Here is a 20,681-nt window from a genome sequence, read left to right as displayed (position 1 = left end):
AGAATGTAATAATCAAAATCGACTAAGCTAGAAACTCAAGACAATTTGGTTTTTGGTTGCCTATTTGGCTGTTACTAAAAATCTAAATTTTCTTCCATTTCCATCCAGTTACATCACTGCAGTGGAAACGTAGGGATGTGGTCATAGGACAGGTTTGGAGAAAGGGATGCTGAGGCATGAACTCTATTTGTAATCTTCAACTTCTGTAATAATACATATTCCAATGTCAGCCAATCACTTGCAGAAAACAACAAAACAATAAAAAAACAACAAACAACAAAACAATATTTTAAGTAGTCAAACCGAACAAGAGCTCTGTTGGGAAATGTATAACAAAACCAATCAATACAGTCATGGTATTTTAAGTGTAAAGACAAGTTATCAAAACAACAATCAATGATAATTTTGAAGACATACAACAAAATGATTCTGTATATTTGATTTTTCAAGGATACTACATACATGTTAATAATTTCCTGTAATAAAGCAGAAGTATTTTTTCCTTGTATGAAAGCATAATTTACAAATATTCTAATGTCTAAATGCATGAAATAATTTTACAGGTTTTTGCATCTATGGCAAAAGGAAGTTATGCTGCTCATACAAGGAGAAGTGGAAGGAGAGTGACAAGGGGTGTGCAGCTGCGATGCACATCGTCTGATGAGGACAGGACAGCTGATGTCGAAGTCAACAATGCACCAGGGAACATTGTTGAGGATGACCATGTGACGGCAGTTGATGTTAACACACCATCAGCCACAGAACCACCATAAACAACATTCCAAGGGGCAAGTTCAACTAAAAAGATCAGTGGTATAAGGGATGGACAAAAGAGCAAATGTTAGTTGCAATTGACGACATATAGTTTAATGGATACTCAGTTGGGGCATCTGCAAAAAAACTTGGTATTCCTCCCTCATCAATAAATTATTGGATAAATGGATTGACTCATACAAAACATAGAGGGCCTCTTACAGTTATGTCTGAGGAGGAGGAGGCCGAGGTGGTTGAGTGGTGTAAAGAGATGGCCCAATTGGGACATGGGCTAGAGTTGATACAACTCAAATCCATAGTTGCTCAAATCTGTCAAGGGAGGCCAAACCCATTCAAAGATGGGTTTCCTGGTAAATCATGGTGGTTTGGGTTTAAAAAAGGCATCCAGAACTTGTATTGCGTACTGTTGAGGGCCTTGACAGAGACAGAGCATTAAATTTGCACTCTGCAGTTGTGCAAAAGTTTTATGACACACTTTCTAGTGCTTATGATAAACATTCTTATGGAGCAAACCATATATGGAACTGTGTTGAAACAGGTTTACAAGCAGGGAGGAATTGTGGCATGCGGGCAATTGCCAAGAGAGGGAGCCGAAATGTGCCAAAGATTTTACCTAAGAGCAGGGAGTAGATAACTATTTTATGTTGTGTCAATGCAATTAGTACTTCAATCCCAGGATTTTATCTATTCAAAGGTAAAAATCAACTAAAAAACTATATACAAAACTGTGAACCAGGTGCATTCATGGTTGTACATCCCCATGCATGGATAACTAAAGAACTGTTTCTAAGTTTGCTTTTTCACTTTGCTGCATCGGTACTAGGTGGCGTCTCGCCTAATAACAGACACCTATTGATATTAGATTGCCATGGGAGCCACATGGTTGTACAAACAATTGAGGAAGAAAACAATTTAGGCATCGACCTGTTGACATTGCCCACTCATACCACTCACAGACTGCAACCCCTTGATGTTAGTGTGTTTGGCCCTTTCAAGAACTATTTCAGGTCGGAGTGCACTGCATGGATGGCAAAGAATCCAGGGGTTGAGGTGAAAAGGTTCGAGTTAGCAGAGCTTGCAAGTAAAGCTTTTAAAAGGTCTTTGACACCATCAAATATCAAGGTTGGCTTTTGGAGGACAGGAATCTGGCCATTGAACTATGATGCTCTTATGCATGATACTGGTTGTAGCCAAGCGTTTCATGTGGATGGTTAGGAAGAAGGGAATGCCAAAACAGGTGTTGAAGTGCAAGAAGTAGATGACCAAGATGATGTTGTTGCAGCTAGTAATATGATTTCCCTATCTCAAGGACACTTATATGCTAAAGATGATGAAACTATATGTGAAACACAATATAACCATGAACAAATTCGCAGTAACATGGAGATCGTTCCACCAACTCAAGAACATGAAACTCCTGTTGCTGATATTGTTAATGACATTGTTGAACATGCAGTTGACAATGACCAATTGACATTGCCAAGCCAAGTAACCCCACCTTCATGGCTAGCAGAAGCAATGATTAATATGAATGCACATAGTGTCTCAGCAACCAATGAAGAAAGCAGGAACATACCCTCACAACCAACAGAATTGAACAGTGAAATTGTTCATTTTTTTGTGGACAATAGATCAATGGAAGAAGATGAAGCACATAATGAGGCATCAAATGAAGATAATGATATAGTTCAATCAGTTCCATCAGATACTGAAAGGGAAGTACCAAGCAATGACATGCAGGTGGGAGGGGTGGAGAAGACACTTGGTTGGTTCCTAAAGCTACCAGTAGAGAGAGTATCAATGAAAAAAAAGCAAGGTGCACCGGGTAGTCTTCGTCTGGGCCGAAGCTCACAGTTACTCACCTCAGAGGACTATATAAACCTGTTAGTTGAGTCTGAAAAAAAAAGAAATTTGAAATGCAAGAATTAAAACAGAAAAAGAAGGATCTAGTCAAGGAGAAGAAGGCAGTAAGGATTATTGCAGCGCAACATTGAGCAGATGAAAGGATTGAAAGAGATAAAGCAAGGCAAGTTAAGGACCAACAAAAACAAATGGCAAGATAGGAAAAGGAAAAATGAAAGGCACAACAAATGCTTGAAAAGGAACAAGGGATGATCAATGATACAAGAATAGCTGATGAAACCAGGATTATTTCAAACTCATTTGACTCCATTGCAGATAATACACCATTATTCCAAGATCTCATAAACGTTCAAGTGCCTCACTATCAAACTGAGGGTTTATCCACTTGCCTTATTCCTACCAGAGTTGGTGTCAATTCTATGTATGCTCATTACACACCTCCACTTAATGCAGGGGTCAGTAGTGCAAATGTGAGGTATGGGTACTCAATACCTCCATGGTTGGAAGCTGCAAATTGGAGTCAATCATATGGCAGCAATCAACCATTTCCTAATCAATCTTGACTGGTAGGCCAACCTACTTGGCTCAAGAAGGTAACTCGGGGAGTTTTGGCACTCAAGATTCTCAGAGCCATAAAGAATAGGGGTGTCATATGTTTTTGGTTGTAACCACATTATGATGTGGATTTTGGATGGATTGTATCTTTTTCTTGTCACAGAAACATTTGGGCTTACAACCTAGGTTGTTTTATTTCATAACGTGTGCGACATTGTAGCCAAAATCCATTTTATAAGTAAAATCTATAGTCTATTATAATGTAGAAATCTTACAAGATTCTTAGGGTCATAAAGAATAGGGGTGTCATATGTTTTTGGTTGTAACCACATTATGATGTGGATTTTGGATGGATTTCTATATATATATATATATAATCTGGAAAGAAAAAATCTTTATATTTCAAAAAGAGAAATATACATGTTACATCATCTGCAAGGAATTGGAAGTGGCACACAGTGCTTTTCTGTAAACTTGAATCATACACCAATCCTGCTGATATGTTGGTGTTCATAAATCCTACAAAATACTTATCACGGTTTGTGTCACTTGTCTTTTGAGCGTCCCTCCTATTTGAAGCCCTGAGTCAACTTGATCACCTATCATTCAAGGCTATGTAGCTAATCTACCCTCCTCCCAAATTCTCAAACTAGATCGAAACCAAAACATATCCAACAGTAAGCAGTTAACTGTTAGAGCACAAAGATTACCTCAATAGAGCCAAAGGGTATACTAGGTTGATTTCTCTGTAATATTTTTGAAATGTTAATAAAATTAAATTTCCATGTTTTTCCTTGAGTTGCATTATGATTCTTTTGAGAAATTAGCATTTCATTTGAGCCAATACAAGTGTGATCGAAGCAGTGGACACATAAGAGCCAGAGAAGTTGCAAATAAGCGGTACACTAGACATTCCACACTCCAGGACATTGTAAAGGCCAACAGAGCCATGTAAAAGTCCATAGTCACTAGTAATTCCAAGTACACACATTTCATTAGAGTGCCATAGATTTCCTCACTGTGAAGTAAACATAACAGTAGTGTGGTGGAATTTAATCAAAATGGAAAACCAGTGTCGTGATGTTTCTAGTTTCCTTTGGGTTTGGGGAAGAAAATTGTATTAATAAACAAAACATTTGTGTGATCTTGATTAAACAACTCCCCTTCACATTAATCATGGAAGTTTTCCTTTTTAGACAGGTTATGAGTTGTGACTGAAAATGTTCAAAGGAATGCTTTCACTGCACACCAACACATGTTGACTTTCGATTCAACAAACTCATTTGTTGGAGAAAAATAATTTAGCGCTAAATAAATCACCTCCCATAATCCCTATAAATATCTCAAATCTAAGAACTACCATATGGTTTGAGGAATGTGCGTGAAAATAAGAAATTTTGAATCAACTTTCTTTCAATTTGAGCGAAATATAGATACATGCTGATAAAATGAAAATGAAAATTCATGTTATGTCTCCACAGTATATGAGATGTGGAGGTATAGTTCCAGAGTCTGCTTAGAGCATAAACTATTAGAATGAATTGCATCTTATCTCAAAAAAATAATTTTTGGCCAAGGCATGATATATTTTATTATTAAACAATCAAAATATCAACAGTGCTTCATATGGGACCAAAGTATGGTCATGCTAGGTAACTAACATGTCTTCTATGTAGCCAATCTACCCCCTCCCAGATTATCAAACTAGATCGAGACCAAAACATATCCAACAGTAAGCAGTTAACTGTTAGAGCACAAAGATTAACTCAATAGAGCCAAAGGGTACAGTAGGTTGATTTCTCTGTAATATTTTTTAGCCAATACAAGTGTGATCGAAGCAGTGGACACATAAGTGCCAGAGAAGTTGCAAATAAGCGGCACACTGGGCATTCCACACTCCAGGACATTGTAAATGCCAACAAAGCCATGTAAAATTCCATAGTCACTAGTAATTCCAAGCACCTCCCATAATCCCTATAAATATCTCAAATCTAAGAACTACCATATGGAAATACAGATTTGAGCGAAATACAGATATGGAAATAACTACCATATGGAAATACAAATTTGAGCGAAATCTAAGAACTACCATATGGAAATAAATATTTCAATTTGAGCGAAATACAGATACATGCTGATAAAATGAAAATGAAAATTCATGTTATGTCTCCACAGTATATAAGATGTGGAGGTATAGTTCAGAGTCTGCTTAGAGTCTGAATTTTTGGCCAAGGCAATCTACCCTCCTCCCAAATTATCAAACTAGATCGAGACCAAAACATATCCAACAATAAGCAATGAACTATTAGAGCACAAAGATTAACTCAATAGAGCCAAAGGGTATACTAGGTTGATTTCTCTGTAGTATTTTTGAGCCAATACAAGTGTGATCGAAGCAGTGGACACATAAGAGCCAAAGAAGTTGCAAATAAGCGGTACATTGGGCATTCCACACTCCAGGACATTGTAAAGGCCAACAGAGCCATGTAAAAGTCCAAACAGCAAAACAAGGTGAACTCAAAAAGGTTTCACTCAATGCTAACTTCTCCATAGATCACAATACTAATATTACTTGTCCTAACCTAATGTAACACGATTTCAATCTAAAAAAAACAACAAAACAAGGCAAACTGAATATCTGCATGTTTTTAACTCATAAAAACCCCTTTGAGGCCTAAGACACAAACATTGTTGTCAGAATATCAGAGCTAAACAGATATCGTTATGCTCTGTGCCAATTGCAAATGTTAAGTTTAAATGACAGAACATAGTACTTGAGTAAATTTTCAATATTAACTCAAAAAGACCTCTTTGTAGCTAAATACGAGAATATTCCCAGTGGAAACTGAATTTAAACATTTCCAGCTTCAAATTTCCGCAAAGAAAAAAATATACCAGGGCGACTTCAATAAAGTTCAAATTTTTCAATCAAAATGATCCTCCGTTACATTTATTCCTATGATAACCTGAAATAGAGGTTTCTGGCTTCAAAAAGGAAAAAAATCAAGGCAATTAAATTTACAATTTTTCACTCAATGGACCTCTCTGTAGCTAAAGCATGCAAACTTTCCTACTAGAGCCTGAGTTTAGCGATGTCCGGCATCTGAACTTCACCTGTTTGGCTTAGAGGAAAGAAAATGATAAGGTGATCCAATAAATTTACAATCTTTCACTCAAAATCAACCTCTAAATACGCAAATATCCCTATTAGAACCTGAATTTAGAGATTTTCAAATTCATAGAGAATATATCAAGGCAACTTAAATAATTTTACAAATCCTCAGTCAAAATGAACCTTTATGTAGGTAAACATGCAAACAGTCCTACTACAGCCTAAATTTAGAGACCAAAGAAAGAACAAAACCCTAAATAGCTAAGTATGCATTTAAATCTAAATTCAAAGACCAAATTCTCACAACGCTGTCAAACAACTATAATTGATCAAACTCTCCTGAACTCATGATATCAATTATTAACTACCAGACTCTGCTATACACACAATTTTAGAAAAATTATCTTAATGATAAATGCGCACTCACCAAGTTTTCCACAACAGAAAAAGATAATACATGTCAAACTATTTTAGGTCGGAAACATCGTAAGCCACTATGTAGGTAAACATGCAAACAGTCCTACTACAGCCTGAATTTAGAGACCAAAGAAAGAACAAAACCCTAAATAGCTAAGTATGCATTTAAATCTAAATTCAGAGACCAAAGAAAGAACAAAATAAGTTAAATACACTAAACCCTAAACCCCTAACCTGCAAAACCCTAAACCCCTAACCTGCAAAACCCTAAACCCTCAAAACCTGCCATGCAAAGTTAACAAAAATTCCAATAAGGTGTTTTGTGTTGAAAAACACATAGAAATAGCTGGTAGGATTAAAATCCTACCAGATAGAAGCCATGGATGGTCGCCACACCTTCTCCGGAGCTCGCCACACCTGCAACGAGTTGGAAATTAGCAATTGGACAACAACAAAAACCAAACAAAAAACACAAAAACCTGCAGTTACCTGTAAATGCAACCTTCGACCTCGAACTGGTTGAAACTGCTACTGGCTCCTCCCCAAACAATAAAAACCGCAAATTAAACCACCACCAAGGAAACCCTAAACCACCGGCGGTCCAGAATGACCAACAATTGCAGGCGGAAAACCACAAGAAAGACAGAAACCCTGTTCCAACCATGGACGTGTATCGGCAAACAATGGCAGACATCAGCTCAACCATGGCGGACGAAGCACGCAGGTACTGGAGCCGTCCCGCGCCATCGTCGGCGGAGGGCTTCGCCCAACAACCGGACCCGAACAGAAAAACAAGAGGGAAACAACACATCACAGAAATGAGGCGGAAACAACCCTAATCATGGTGCGGAATGGTGTTTTATTACCTTGACACGATGCCCAACACGTGGCAGTCCACGGCGGACACCTGTCGTACCAAATGCATGCAGATCACGTGGCAGTAAGCGAGGTGGAGGGGAGGGCGCACAAGTAATGGTGTCCCTCCCCTATACAAATTTCATTCACCATAATTATTAAAAAACCATCTTTTGTGGAATTCTAAAAATCGCTCTTTAAAATTCTTATCATTGTTTTTGGATATATAAAGGAAAAAAACTTTTGTACTTGAACGTATTATAGCTAAAAATTTCTTTTTGGATTGGAATTTAAAATTTATTGTACTTTTCAAATGGAAATTTGATGATGATTATTTGTTTTTCATGCTTGTCACTTTACATTTTATGTAGATTAGTAAGTGTCAAAAGTTTATGTTGTTATATTCAAATTTTGTATAACAATTGGGTGGTAGGCTTGAAACTAGACCTCTTTAGAAGAAGGAAGCACCATTATTAGTTAGAATTAGTTGACTTCTTTACCCATTATTGTAGTAAGAAGCAATACTATTAATTTCCCATATTCCATTGAAAATGCCTCCTAATAATAGGCAATGTGAAATGGCCATGTCTAATGTAATCATAACTAGACAACTCAAACTGTAGAGAAATAAGATGCTTGGCAATGCTTTTCTCCTTTATGTAGTCTTAACATTTTTCTTTTAGATTTGTTATCAAGAGAAGTAATACAAAAATACCTTCACATTGAAAATAGGTTCTAAACCTTTATCTTAATCTAATAAATCTCTTGTTGATAACAATAATAAGTTGGGAAAACCTCTCGAAAGAATCACCCATGCCCTTTAGCAGAAATTTGAAAGCTATTGAAAAGTAAGAATGAATAATAAAGCAAAGCCTCAACTTATTTTGGCATCATTATGCATTTGTCACTACATATTAATTTATGAAATTAATTCTTATGCATCGTCTACCACTGGAACAACGACATCAAAGTCATTAAAGGTCCACTCTACAATTTCATCCTTGTCACTGACAAAGATTTCAGTGCCAACTTCAAGTGAACTCCATATTCTACTTTTTGGTTTTGTCCCAAGATCCTACAACACCACACCAATCAAGGGAATTACATGTAAAACACATGGCCTTTAGATTGATATGATTTAAGCTAAAATAGAGTTAAGCATTTAAATGGAAAATAAGAGTGGATTCATCATTGAAAAGAAGTAAAACCCGAAAAACACATCTCAATATTCCTTGCAAAAATCTATATGTTAACTAAGATTGTGATATTTAGGGGAACCTCGACAAGATTTGTAACAAATGGACCCCCTAGAAAAGATGGGTCCTATGACAATGGAACTTTTAAATAAAGATTCATGCACAAAGTTGAACAAGTTGGATAAACTTAGATCTATATTAACCTTCATCTACTACTTGTCTGAAAATATCATAAAAGCATTAAGATCTCATTATTTACACCTTGAATTTTTAATCCCTATGGGTGCTTGCTAAATTTAGGGTTAAGATATATTTATGTCGATGTTGAAAACTTCCAAAATTCACAAAGTTAAAAGTGATTGGTGAAATCCATGACAAAAAATCAAAACAATATTTCTTTCAAATTTTCTCCAAACAAAGAAATGCATGAGTCATTGCCCAAAAACTTGCAGGCAAATAACAAACAAAAACATCGATTACTAGTTAACTTTACATATAAAATACAACAAATGATCTGAAATGGATCATTATATTGTTTGTCATCCATATCAATGCATTTGGAGTGGAAACACTGGAGGAATTACCTCACAGGACTATTTTTACCGGCAAGACCAGTTTGGCGAAACGAGGTCTGAAACCTTCTGGGAGCATTTTGAGGCATCAAAGGATGTTATTTATGGGAAAAAAATTGTCGCTCTAGCATTGCACCTTTCCATGTTATTCTACACACAAAGACCTTTCCAACAACGTAAAAAGCGCGTCAATCGGAGTTCACATGCAAAAGTTATGCTACTTAGAAGTTGACCTTCCTGTTTTCACACCTATAGTTTGGGAGGATGTCACGTCAGCCCCCATTATTTATGGAAAAGGGGCTAGCCACGTGTTTATGATGTAAAATGCTCTAGAAGAATCTTTTTTGTAACTCTAGTTAAGAGTTCACATAGTCAAACTTAACCACTAATAGGCTATCAGGTTATGTTATAATCAAACTACTAGGAGGAAGAGGCATTCCATTCTTTTGAGAGAATTTTGTTCCATAGCTGAGCAAAGATAGCCATGAGAGATAGGAGGTAGAGCACACACAGAGGATTTGTGCACTGTAGCAGCCCACGGGCCACAGGCTTTACTTCTTTGTACCTATAGCCATATTTCTAGACAAAGAAAGAGAGCGAAGCGACCTGACATTCCAGCTGGGTTTTCTCCCGAAAGGGTTTCCCAAAGAGCATATCTTGTGTCTTATGTGTGTGTGAGCTTATTTGATCATTCTCTACTTTTCTACATAATTTCCATTTGCATGCATGCACTAATTACAGTAAAATCTACATATCTAGAAATTAAATAAAACTGTAATAGTGTGGAATCTCATACTTTAATATAATATTATCAAATTTGTTGTGACGAACTGTCTAGTGGAATATCCATGACAATTTACGAATCATTTGGTATCAAAGCGGTTTTATTTGGGTATTTTTTGGAGATTGCAGGGATCTAGATCAGCGAGTCCAGAAATCTTAAAACCCTAACCATGGGTGATGAATCTGTAAACGAACCTCGTGATGCTGCAAAGGTGAGGATTTCACGGCTCGAACAACAAGTCGTGGATATAAACCAAAATGCAAACCTCCTTATGGCGGACCTAAGAAATAAGTTGGGGATATTTGGAAAAGATGGGGTTTGAACGCAAAGGAAAAATTAGAACGAGGATCAGAAGATCGGGGAGATACAGAGAATCGACTGAAGAAAGAACCCTGAAAAGATCAACCTAGTTCAAGTGTCTTGAATCAATACCTATTCAAAATGGAAACAAAAGTTGATATCATGTCGTACCATGGCGAGATCGATGCTCTAAAGTTGAACCACTGGTTGTAGCTATTGGAAGTTTATTTCAGCGTCCATCAGATCGAGGAAGGGAAAAAGATCTCATTCACGTGACTAAAATTAGAGGGCCATGCACTTTGTGGGAGAGCCACATAGAAACCTTGAGGTTGGAGGGAGAACCTCCAGTGACTAAGTGGGAGGATTTCAAAAGCCTCATTAAGTCACATTTTTATCCCATTGGGTGTGTGGAGGACCAATAGATATGATGGCATTATTTCAGGAAAAATCCAGGCCAAAGCATGTAGGAGTACACCACAGAATTCAGAAAGATGGCCATAATGTTGGGTATCTCTCCAAAGAACCTAGATGTACTCCTCCAGTATTTATGGGGTCTACACTTCCATTTGCATGAGCAAGTGATGTTGTTCAAGCCCAAATCGGTGGACGAGGCTTGTGTATAGGCACAGTACGTGGAGAACATAGGCCTGAAAAGAGCATAATCAAGTGGATCGAAGCAGAACCAACAACAAGAAGCTTCTAAGGAGAGGAAGAAGAAACAAAAAGTGGGCAAAGATAAAGAGACGACAACCACAACACACCAATGCAAAGATCCTAGCAACCGCTGCAACATCGATGGCCATACAGAGGAGAAGTGTTGGAAGTTGCATCCAAAGCTAAACCTGAAGAACAAGAAGAAAGATAATAAGAAGAATAATCCCATGGCCATTGATTTGAGAAACCAAGTTGAAAGCAACTCGGACGTGGATGAGAAGATCATTTGTACATCAGTGTAGAAGGAGGTGAACCTGAGTAGCTTTCAACAACAGGAAAGGAAATAAATGTCCAAACTCTTCCATGTAAAGATACAAGTCAAGAAGACGAAGATTGATGCTTTGTTTGACTTAGGATCGAAGGCAAATCTCATTGCAGTAGAGTTGGTCAAGAAATTGGGGTTGGAAGTTTGTGATCATCCAAACCCATATCCACTGGGATGGGTACATAAGGATGCAGAGTTGAAGGTAACAAAACAATGCAAAATTAGATTTGCTATCAGTGATAATTTTATTAATGAAGTAGATCTAGATGTGGTTCCCCTTGATGTATGTGGAGTCGTGTTTGGGAGTCCATACATGTACATGAGTGACACAATATTCATGAGGAGAGCTGACCAATATCGGCTCATCAAGGATGGAAAATCGTTCATCATCAATGTGCACAAAGATAAGTCAAAAATTTCACTCATAAGTTCCAACCAAGCCAATAAATTGATCAATTCCAACAAGAAGTATGTTTTATTGTTTTTAAGAGAAAGTCAGTCTGAATAGGAGTCAATAAGAAGCAAGGCATCGCTAAAGGGGTGTACTAAGAAAAAACATAAACGAAAATTGGAGGAGTTGTTATAGGCATACAATAATGTGTTCTGAGAGCCTAAAGGGCTACCACCCAAGGGAGAAGTGGAGCATGAGATCCAGCTATCGCTAGACTCCCCATTGCCATATTGGATTGTACATGCAGTATGTTATAGAAGCAAGTGAGGTGAAGAAACAGTTGCAACAACTACTGAAGCAAGGTGTAATTCGATCGAGTACATCACCATGTGGGTCACCCATCATCATTGTGCCAAAGAAGGATGGGACTAGGCGAATGTGTATAGATTACATGGCATTGAATAAAATCACGCTCAATAACAAATACCCCCTGCCCACAATAAATTATTTGCTAATTAGTTGCAGCAAGCAAAATACTTCACCAAGATGGACTCGAAGTCTGGATATCACCAGGTTCGAGTCAAAGAAGAAGATACATGGAAGACCGTCTTCAAAACCAGAGAAGCTTTGTATGAGTGGTTAGTTATGTCGTTTGACCTATGTAATGCACCAACTACATTTATGAGATTAAAGAATGATGTACTTCACCCTTTTATAGATTCATTTGTTATTGTCTATTTGGATGATATATTGGTATATAGTGCTACCTCGGAGGAGCATATGTCACATTTGACACAGGTGCTAGAAACTTTGAAGAAGCACCAATTGCTAGCAAATATCAAGAAGTGTGAGTTTGTGTAGCAGTCCTTAGCGTATTTTGGGTATGTGATCGATGGAGGAGAACTGGAGATAGATCCTTCCATTATGGAGGCCATCATGAAATGTCCAATGCCTACTATTGTTTTTTAGGTCAGAAGTTCTATTAGGGCATCACAATACCTGAGGAAATTCATAACCTAGTTTTCAGTGGTAGCAGCACCGATCCACACCATAACAACAAGTGGAAAGAGTTTCAAGTGGGGAAAAGGTTAGCATAAGGATTTCGAGGAGTTAAAGAAGAAGATCATTCAAGCACCAGTTATGGCATTACCAAACTTGCAGCGGCCCTTTTAAGTGGAGATAGATGCGAGTGGGTATGCTATGGGAGTTGTACTAATGCAGGGAGGAAGGCCTATATGTTACCATTATGAAGTTTTTCATGGGGCGGTTCTTAATAACCCTACCAATGACAAGGAGATCTATGCCATGGTGCAACTTGTGAAGAAGTGGAAGCACTATCTGATGGGAAAGGAGATAGTAATCCACATAGATCACCAGCTGTTACAGTACTTTCAGGCCCAGAGTAAGCTACAAAAGACCAGGCATTACAAGTGGATGGGGTTTTTATAACAGTTTCATTTGGTGATCAAGTATAAGAAAGGCAACACAAACAAGTTGGACGATATGCTTTCAAGGCCACCCACATCAAAAATTACAGCTTTGGGGACTCTTATTCACATGGATCCATTCACCCATGATGCATACAAAGAGGCATATTCAGAATACGAGGACTTCAAGGAGGTGTATCAACAGTTGCAGAGTCAAATTCATGTGCATGATGGCGACAACACCATTGACTACCATTTGTAGGATGGGTTACTCTACAGGCTGGATAATCTATGTGTTCCTAAATGTGAGCATTTGCAGTTGATTAGAGAGGCTCACACCTCCAAGGTTGCAGGACACTTTGGTGTAGGGAAGACCGTGGCTAACTTGTAGAGGTATGTGTATTGTCCCCAGATGCAAGAGCAGAGAGCTAGGTTCATAAGAGGATGTATGCTTTGTTGTACCAACAAGCCTAGCAACAGGAAACATGGTTTGTATCACCCCTTACATGTACCTAGTCGTCCTTGGGAAAGCATTTCCATGGACTTTGTGGGAGGTTTACCAACAACCAGGAAGGAACATGCCTACCTGTTCGTGGTAGTTGACAGGTTCAGCAAGATGTGTGTTCTAATGCCCTGTAAAAAGACCATAAGAGGACAAGAAGCAACAAACATTTTCTTTGGACAGGTCTAGGTGCAATTTGGGATACCAAGGAGCACCATTTCAAATAGGGACGCAAGATTTCTCAGTGCATTCTAGACTACATTGTGGGAGAAGATGGAAAAAAATTTGAAGAGACCTACAACATTTCATCCACAAAAAGATGGGCAGACAAAAGTAGTCAACAAGACTTTGGTGCAGCTTCTAAGAGGATACAACTAGAAGCGTTCGAAGACCTGGGATGAAAATCTGGTATATATACAACATTCTTATAACAGGGCAGACCACACTTCTACAGGAAAGTCCTCATTTGAGACTTGTTTTGGATATTTTCAACCTTCACCTTTGGATATTGCATATGGGCAGTAAGGATGAGTGAGGGAAGATCCTACATGAGATGCTTTGAGGGCTGAAATATTTATAGAGAAAATCAAGTAGATCCATCTACAAGTACAGGAAGCACTGCAGAAGTCGCAAGAGAAGTATAAGGCCATGCATGATCAACACAGAACAGAGAAATCATTCAAGGTGGGAGACAGAGTATGGCTACAGTTGAACAAGGAGAGGTTGCATGGGCCTGGTAAGAAAATCAAGGCTCTAAGGTATGGTCCCTTTGAGATATTGGAAAAGGTGGGTGATAATGCTTATCGACTCAGTTTACCACCATATATGCACATTTACTTAGTTGTGAATGTAGAGAATTTGAAACTCTATGAGCCTTCCATGCTAGATCAGGAAGAGGAACATGTCCTACCTTCTGTGGAGGATTTGGCACTAGACGCTCAGGCAAAGTTGACAGAAGATACAGTTTTGTAGAAGAGGTCTAGAACTACAAGACAGGGGCAATATGACCTTCGACATATTGGGTTGAAGGGACAACTTCCAGGCAAAGCTAAATGGTACACTGGAGAGAAGGTGGAGGAAAAATTTCCTCACCTCATTCGGTGGAAGCTTTTGGGGACCAACAACCTCCCAAAATGGGGAGGTGTGATCCGAATTTGATCATTATATTGTTTTTCATCCATATCGATGCATTTGGAGTAGAAAAGGTGGAGGAATCAACTCATGGGATTGTTTTTACCAGCGAGACCCAGTTTGGCGAAACGAGGTCTGAAACCTTCCGGGAGCATTTTGAGGCATCAAACGATGTTTTTTGGTGGTAAAACTTTGTCGCTCCAGTGCACACATTTCCATGATATTCGACACACATAGACCTTTCCAACAACGCAAGAAGCATGTCAATCAGAGTTTGTATGCAAAAGTTATGCCACTCAGAAGTTGACCTTCCTATTTTCACACCTATAGTTCGAGAGGATTTCGTGCCAACACCCATTATTTATGGAAAAGGGGCTAGCCACGTATTTATGATGTAAAAGACTCTAGAAGAGTCTATTTTGTAACTCTAGTTAAGAGTTGATGTAGTCAAACTTAACCACTAGTAGGTTATCTAGTTGTGTTATAACCGTGCCACTAAGAGGAAGATGCATTCCATTATTTCGAGATCATTTTGTTCCATAGCTAAGCAAAGATAGCTAGGAGAGATAGGAGGTAGAGCACACAAAGAGGATTTGTGTACTGTAGCAACCCACGGGCAACATGCATTACTTCTTTGTACTTGCAGCCATATTTCCAGACAGAGAAAGAGAGCGAAGCGGCCTAACTTTCCAGCTGGGTTTTCTCCTAAAAGGGTTTCCTAGAGAGCATATCTTGTGTCGTATGTGTGTGCGAGCTTATTTTATCATTCTCTACTTTTTTTCATAATTTCCATTTGCATGCATGCACTAATTACAGTAAAATCTACAGATCTAGAAATTAAATAAAATTGTAATAGTGTATAATCTCATATTTTAATATAATATTATTAGATATGTTGTGAAAAATTGTCAAGTGGAATATCCACGGAAGTTTATGGATCAACAAAACACATAAATTACAACTTACTTGATAGAAGTATAAACAACTGGAGATGGCTCCAACATCTAGCTCCCATGTTCTAGGTCACCAATCCATCCTTCTCCACTCTTCGAGGGATAGCCATGGAATGCCCATTTTGGATGTGGTAATAACTGCATTAATTCTTGTGCCCGTGGATTACTGTATGGATCATAAATGCAAGAAGGCTTCTCCAAGTGTTATGCAACATATGGAAAGTGCTTTGTATCATTTATGTATATCTTTGCACCTATGGCAATGATGTGATAAGGAGGGCATACATTAAGACTATTTGGGTGGAAAAAATTGGTAAGACTTGGGTTGATGATCATCTCACTATATCTGGTAACATCAATATTTACATCCCCATCACATGGTCTTCCATGATTTTCCTAGCAACTCCCCATATCAATGAGACAACACTGTGATCCGGATTTAAACAAGAAAGCAACAAATTATAGAGATAACCATAAACATAGAGATGCAATGGAAATAATACTTCATTTCATTAATGTAAAATATTGAAATATGCTTACAAACAGAAATGGAAATAAACCAGCTAGGGCGATGGTAGCTTATCTCTTAGAAGAGATGTGGCAGCTACATGCCTCTGAACTGCCTTACAATGAGGCTCAAGGGCCTTTTTATTATTGAACAATAAGAGAAAACCCTAAACAACCAAAACCCTAACCCGAGGAGATGTAACACCAAGAGTTTATGGGCCCCGTTGGGGTGAGTTGGACAACCAACTTCCCAGGGTTATGACTTGGTCATATTATCTCCGTTTGACGTGCATGATAACCCGTTGGAAAGATCTCTCCGAGGACTACGACGAAAAAGACAATTTTAGAAATTAAATTGTTGGCGGTAGATTTCCAAAAAAAACATCGTTTAGGGCCTCAAAAAGGCTTCGGAAGTTTAGGACCCGAAAAACTACTAAAAATAGTAAATTGTGCTACAATTAAGGAAACTGAAAAACTAAAAGAAGCAATGGTGGGAGTCCAAGTGGAATTGGCGGGTGGCCACCAATATCCACCTAGATCAAATTGGCTCTTTAGGCCACCTCCCTTAGTTACACTGTGTCAAGTGAACCTTAAAATTGGGTGACTTTGGAAGTTGCTCCATCATTTCCCCCAATTTCATAATGGTATCCTCCTGGATATCCTCGAGTAGCATCAACACGTAGGTATAACATCAACCACGAATACTTTTTTGAAGTTTTCAATGTATGGGAGAATACCCAACTCCCTGTTGCGGGTTTCTTCTCCCATACTACAAAATAATAAGAGTGATTTTCTACTCCTCATTTTAAATCAACATCTAAATCATAACTTCCACAGAAGCTACGCTTCAGGCTACCTCCTGGTCTAATTCTGGACCAAGTATGGTAGACAAAGGGTTGGTTCATACAACCTTGGCCAAAACAGGGGAATCTTCTAGGAGCTTTAAAAGGACCTATCGTTTACCATTTTGAGGGCATAACCCTGATTCTATGGGGATCAGGTCTCGAATAATCTACAACTGAGGTTGAGTGCGCCTATACTCCCTCTTTCCAGCGGTAAAATTTATGATGGGCAACCTAGATACTTGAACGTCAAATTGAAGGTTTGAGATTTTTTTTTTACCTATCACTTTATACGTTTGAAAAAAATGTCATCAAATACATTTAAGAATAAAAAACAAAATAAAAAACATTGCAGAACGTTAAATTCCAAGCCTGAATCCCTCATTTAAAATTTCATGAACAAATTCATTGTGTATAACAAATAAGGGTCCAACTATGACGTCTGGAGAAAAAGTATTCCTAATTTGTTCTTTTATTACCATGGACTATACACCTAGCCTAGCTATAAGGGGTAGAATGTATTAATTTCTAGTCTAATAAGTAATTATGTTTTTTTAAATCTTGACAATGTGTGAGGTATCATGAGGTAAGTGTTTTAATGCATATCAATATTTACTAGCCATTCAATTTATATGGTTGTGCTACTTGAGAAATAGAAAAAAGACAACATGTGAAAGATTGTAACATAATAAAAATGACAATCCATCACCAATATTAGCATAAAAAACATAAATATTTTTTAAATAAATTATTATATATTAAAAAAAACTTTGATTACGTAAATTCAATCTAATTTGATTTAATACTCACTGGATGATTGTTGTCGAATCCTTACGTCAATGTTTTACTCATGATGAAGTCCTTGCAAAGTTTTTCCAAATGTCAATGACCCACCATTTGACCTCTTTGCCTACTTCATGGGTACATTTTTTCTTTCCTTCGGCCCCACAACCTACAATTGGGCAATATAAAGGAAAACAATCTCTAGCAAATGTGGAAGAGAGCTCACTACTCAAGAAGATCCCATTTCCTCAACATGCAAAACGCCAAACTCTTAACAATCTCAACAAGGTCATAAGTTTAATCATAAATTCAACCGACATTACAATGACCATCCAACATTATGGTGCATGATAAGTGTTTTCTCTAATCTCCAGTCCTCTTTTTATAGTAAAATTGGTTTATGCCACTTGTCCATTTCATGCAAAATTATAATTTCTTAATTCCTTATAATTCACCATCACATGTGTCATCTATCTACGCATGTGCACTAATAATTCCCTTTTTAAATGTTAAAACAAACATTTTTACTCAGTGTTGTCTACTTGTTATACTTTTTGAAGTTTTTGGCGGGAATTCAACGAAAAAATTGTGGTCAAGTATTGATTTGTGTTGTTCAAACTAGTTTTTTCACTACATACATGGATTCAACACCCTGAAAAACCCCTAGGACACTTAGATTGTGAAGAGATCACCCCTCAAACTTGTCATTCCAATAAACCCCTGCTAGATTCTAAGCAAATTAGGCTGGAAAATAGGGTGAAAAAACTTTCAAAAAGTCAAACTAGCCTACACTTTTTTACTCACCCATTTCTTTGTTTTCTCTTAGATCTTCTTCATATTTCCTAATTTTGTGCTACTTAGAAGTCTAGTTAAGTACAACTTGTCCTCACTTTTACTCTTATCTTCTTCTTTTTTGTAAGTTTAAATTTAAGTTAGGATTATAATTCTTATAATTTCTCCATGATTGATCATTTTATAATTAATTTAAATTATTTACATGAACATATTTTGTAGTAAAGATTTTTAAATCTGGTTTTACTTTCTTTTTCTTTTTCTTTTTTATTTCAAGAAAATATAATTTCTTTCAATTCAAGAAATTGTTTAATATGATATATGTTATGAATCTTTTTTTGTTTTTTTTGTTTTGTTTTTGTTTTTTGTTTTTTTGTTTGTTTGTTTTTTCGTTTGTTTTTGTTTTTTTGTTTGTTTTTGTATTTTTGTTGTTGTTGTTGTTGTTTTTTTTTTTTTTAAACGTTATGTTGTTTCCGGGGGCAACTTAATTGGTGATGGTTGTGTTATGAATGTTGCATTACAAATATTTCACAACCTTCACAACAAGCTAAGTTCAAGACAACTACAGAAAAATATATTCGTCAACAACTTAAAATGATTTTAACACACCTATGTTAAATTATATTCATACATGACTAATCGATTTACCTAAAAAATATCGAGTTACATTAGAATCCTAAGCTTCACAAAATCATTCTCAACCCTTATTCACCTGCCCAAAGACAAGCATCCAAGACACTTCATCCGCAAAAGAAGTAGCTAACCTATGGTATGAGATTTCAAAGAGGACACTTAACCAATTTTCTCATGCCAAGTGCAAAACCTCAAAGTTCCCATTCTCATGTTCAAGAGGTAAAAAAACATTTCTCGTGTTTATCACATTATTACATATTCCAAAAAAAAATTCCTGACTCAAACAAGATAAACATGTTTTTCCCCATAAAATAGTTTTGCATAAGTGAAGAAACTATGCAATGAATATGTTAAAACTTTAAAGTTATGTAGATCTAAGGTTAATAGTATTTCAAACCTCAAAAATTTTGAGGCCTTCCAGCTCAGCTACAAGGTAAGATGTATTAGGATTTGTATTTGGAACCTATTTGTTTGTAAAGGTATATATACACAAACTTATCAAAATATCTTATCAGAATTAATTATAATTGTAAATAATAATAAAGGATGAAAGAATACATCCTTGTCTGGGGTGGCAATCAAGGAAGAGGGGGCATGCTGCCACCGCCCCACCTAGATAATGGATTGGGGACGTGACAGCATGCCCTGGGAGAGCTAATTGCATTTAATCTAGTTTTCAAGTGATCATAATGGAGTGCAAAGTCTCCACAAGAATGCAGCTTGTGGATGTCTGGCGACATGAGGCTTTCGTATCAATTAAGTTGTTCACTCATGCAATGGGTGGTAACATTATGAATCTGCTCATGGTGTTAAATCCTCAAATGTATTTTGCATGTAGTCCTATGGAAAGGGGTTGTAGTGGGATGAGCAAAGGATCACTGTAGAGTTTGAGACAAGGACAATGAGGTAGAGTTTTCGGAGTTAGCATGGCTTGAATCTAAATCACTAGCTTGGTTGTTGACCTCTAGCATGCATTGTATCCCTCCTCATCACACACCTCCTTCTAGGTAGTAGTAATCCTGAATTTCCTTAGTGGAGCATATGTTTCTCAATGCGCCCCATCCAATGATCTAGTGTTATCATTCATTGTTGCATGTGATCCAAGGAGAGGAGAATATCCTTCTAGCTTTTTTTCATATCCAACAATACCTTGCCAAGGAGAAACTTAAGGTGTCAATAAATATCCACCATGTACATGTATTTCTTGTATCAAATGTGCATGTGCCCGACCTTAGGGTTATATATTTTAATAGAGGAATACAACTTGTTTGGTGCTAGAGGGGAAGGAGATATCAGACTTTCTGAAATCGATC

At 37.3% G+C, this 20,681-nt stretch overlaps 1 pseudogene; it reads right to left on the bottom strand.

The window, feature by feature from the left end:
- Positions 1-20,681, bottom strand: part of LOC149237532 (uncharacterized) — a 129,768-nt pseudogene that overhangs the window by 96,276 nt on the left and 12,811 nt on the right.

The sequence above is a fragment of the Pinus tabuliformis genome, chromosome 8 (genome assembly GCF_031772625.1).
Source record: "Pinus tabuliformis cultivar Carrire ecotype Pingquan chromosome 8, CPIR1, whole genome shotgun sequence".
Lineage (NCBI taxonomy): Eukaryota > Viridiplantae > Streptophyta > Pinopsida > Pinales > Pinaceae > Pinus > Pinus tabuliformis.
The sequence above is the reverse complement of the archived record's forward strand: the minus strand, read 5'-3'. Positions and strand labels throughout refer to the sequence as shown.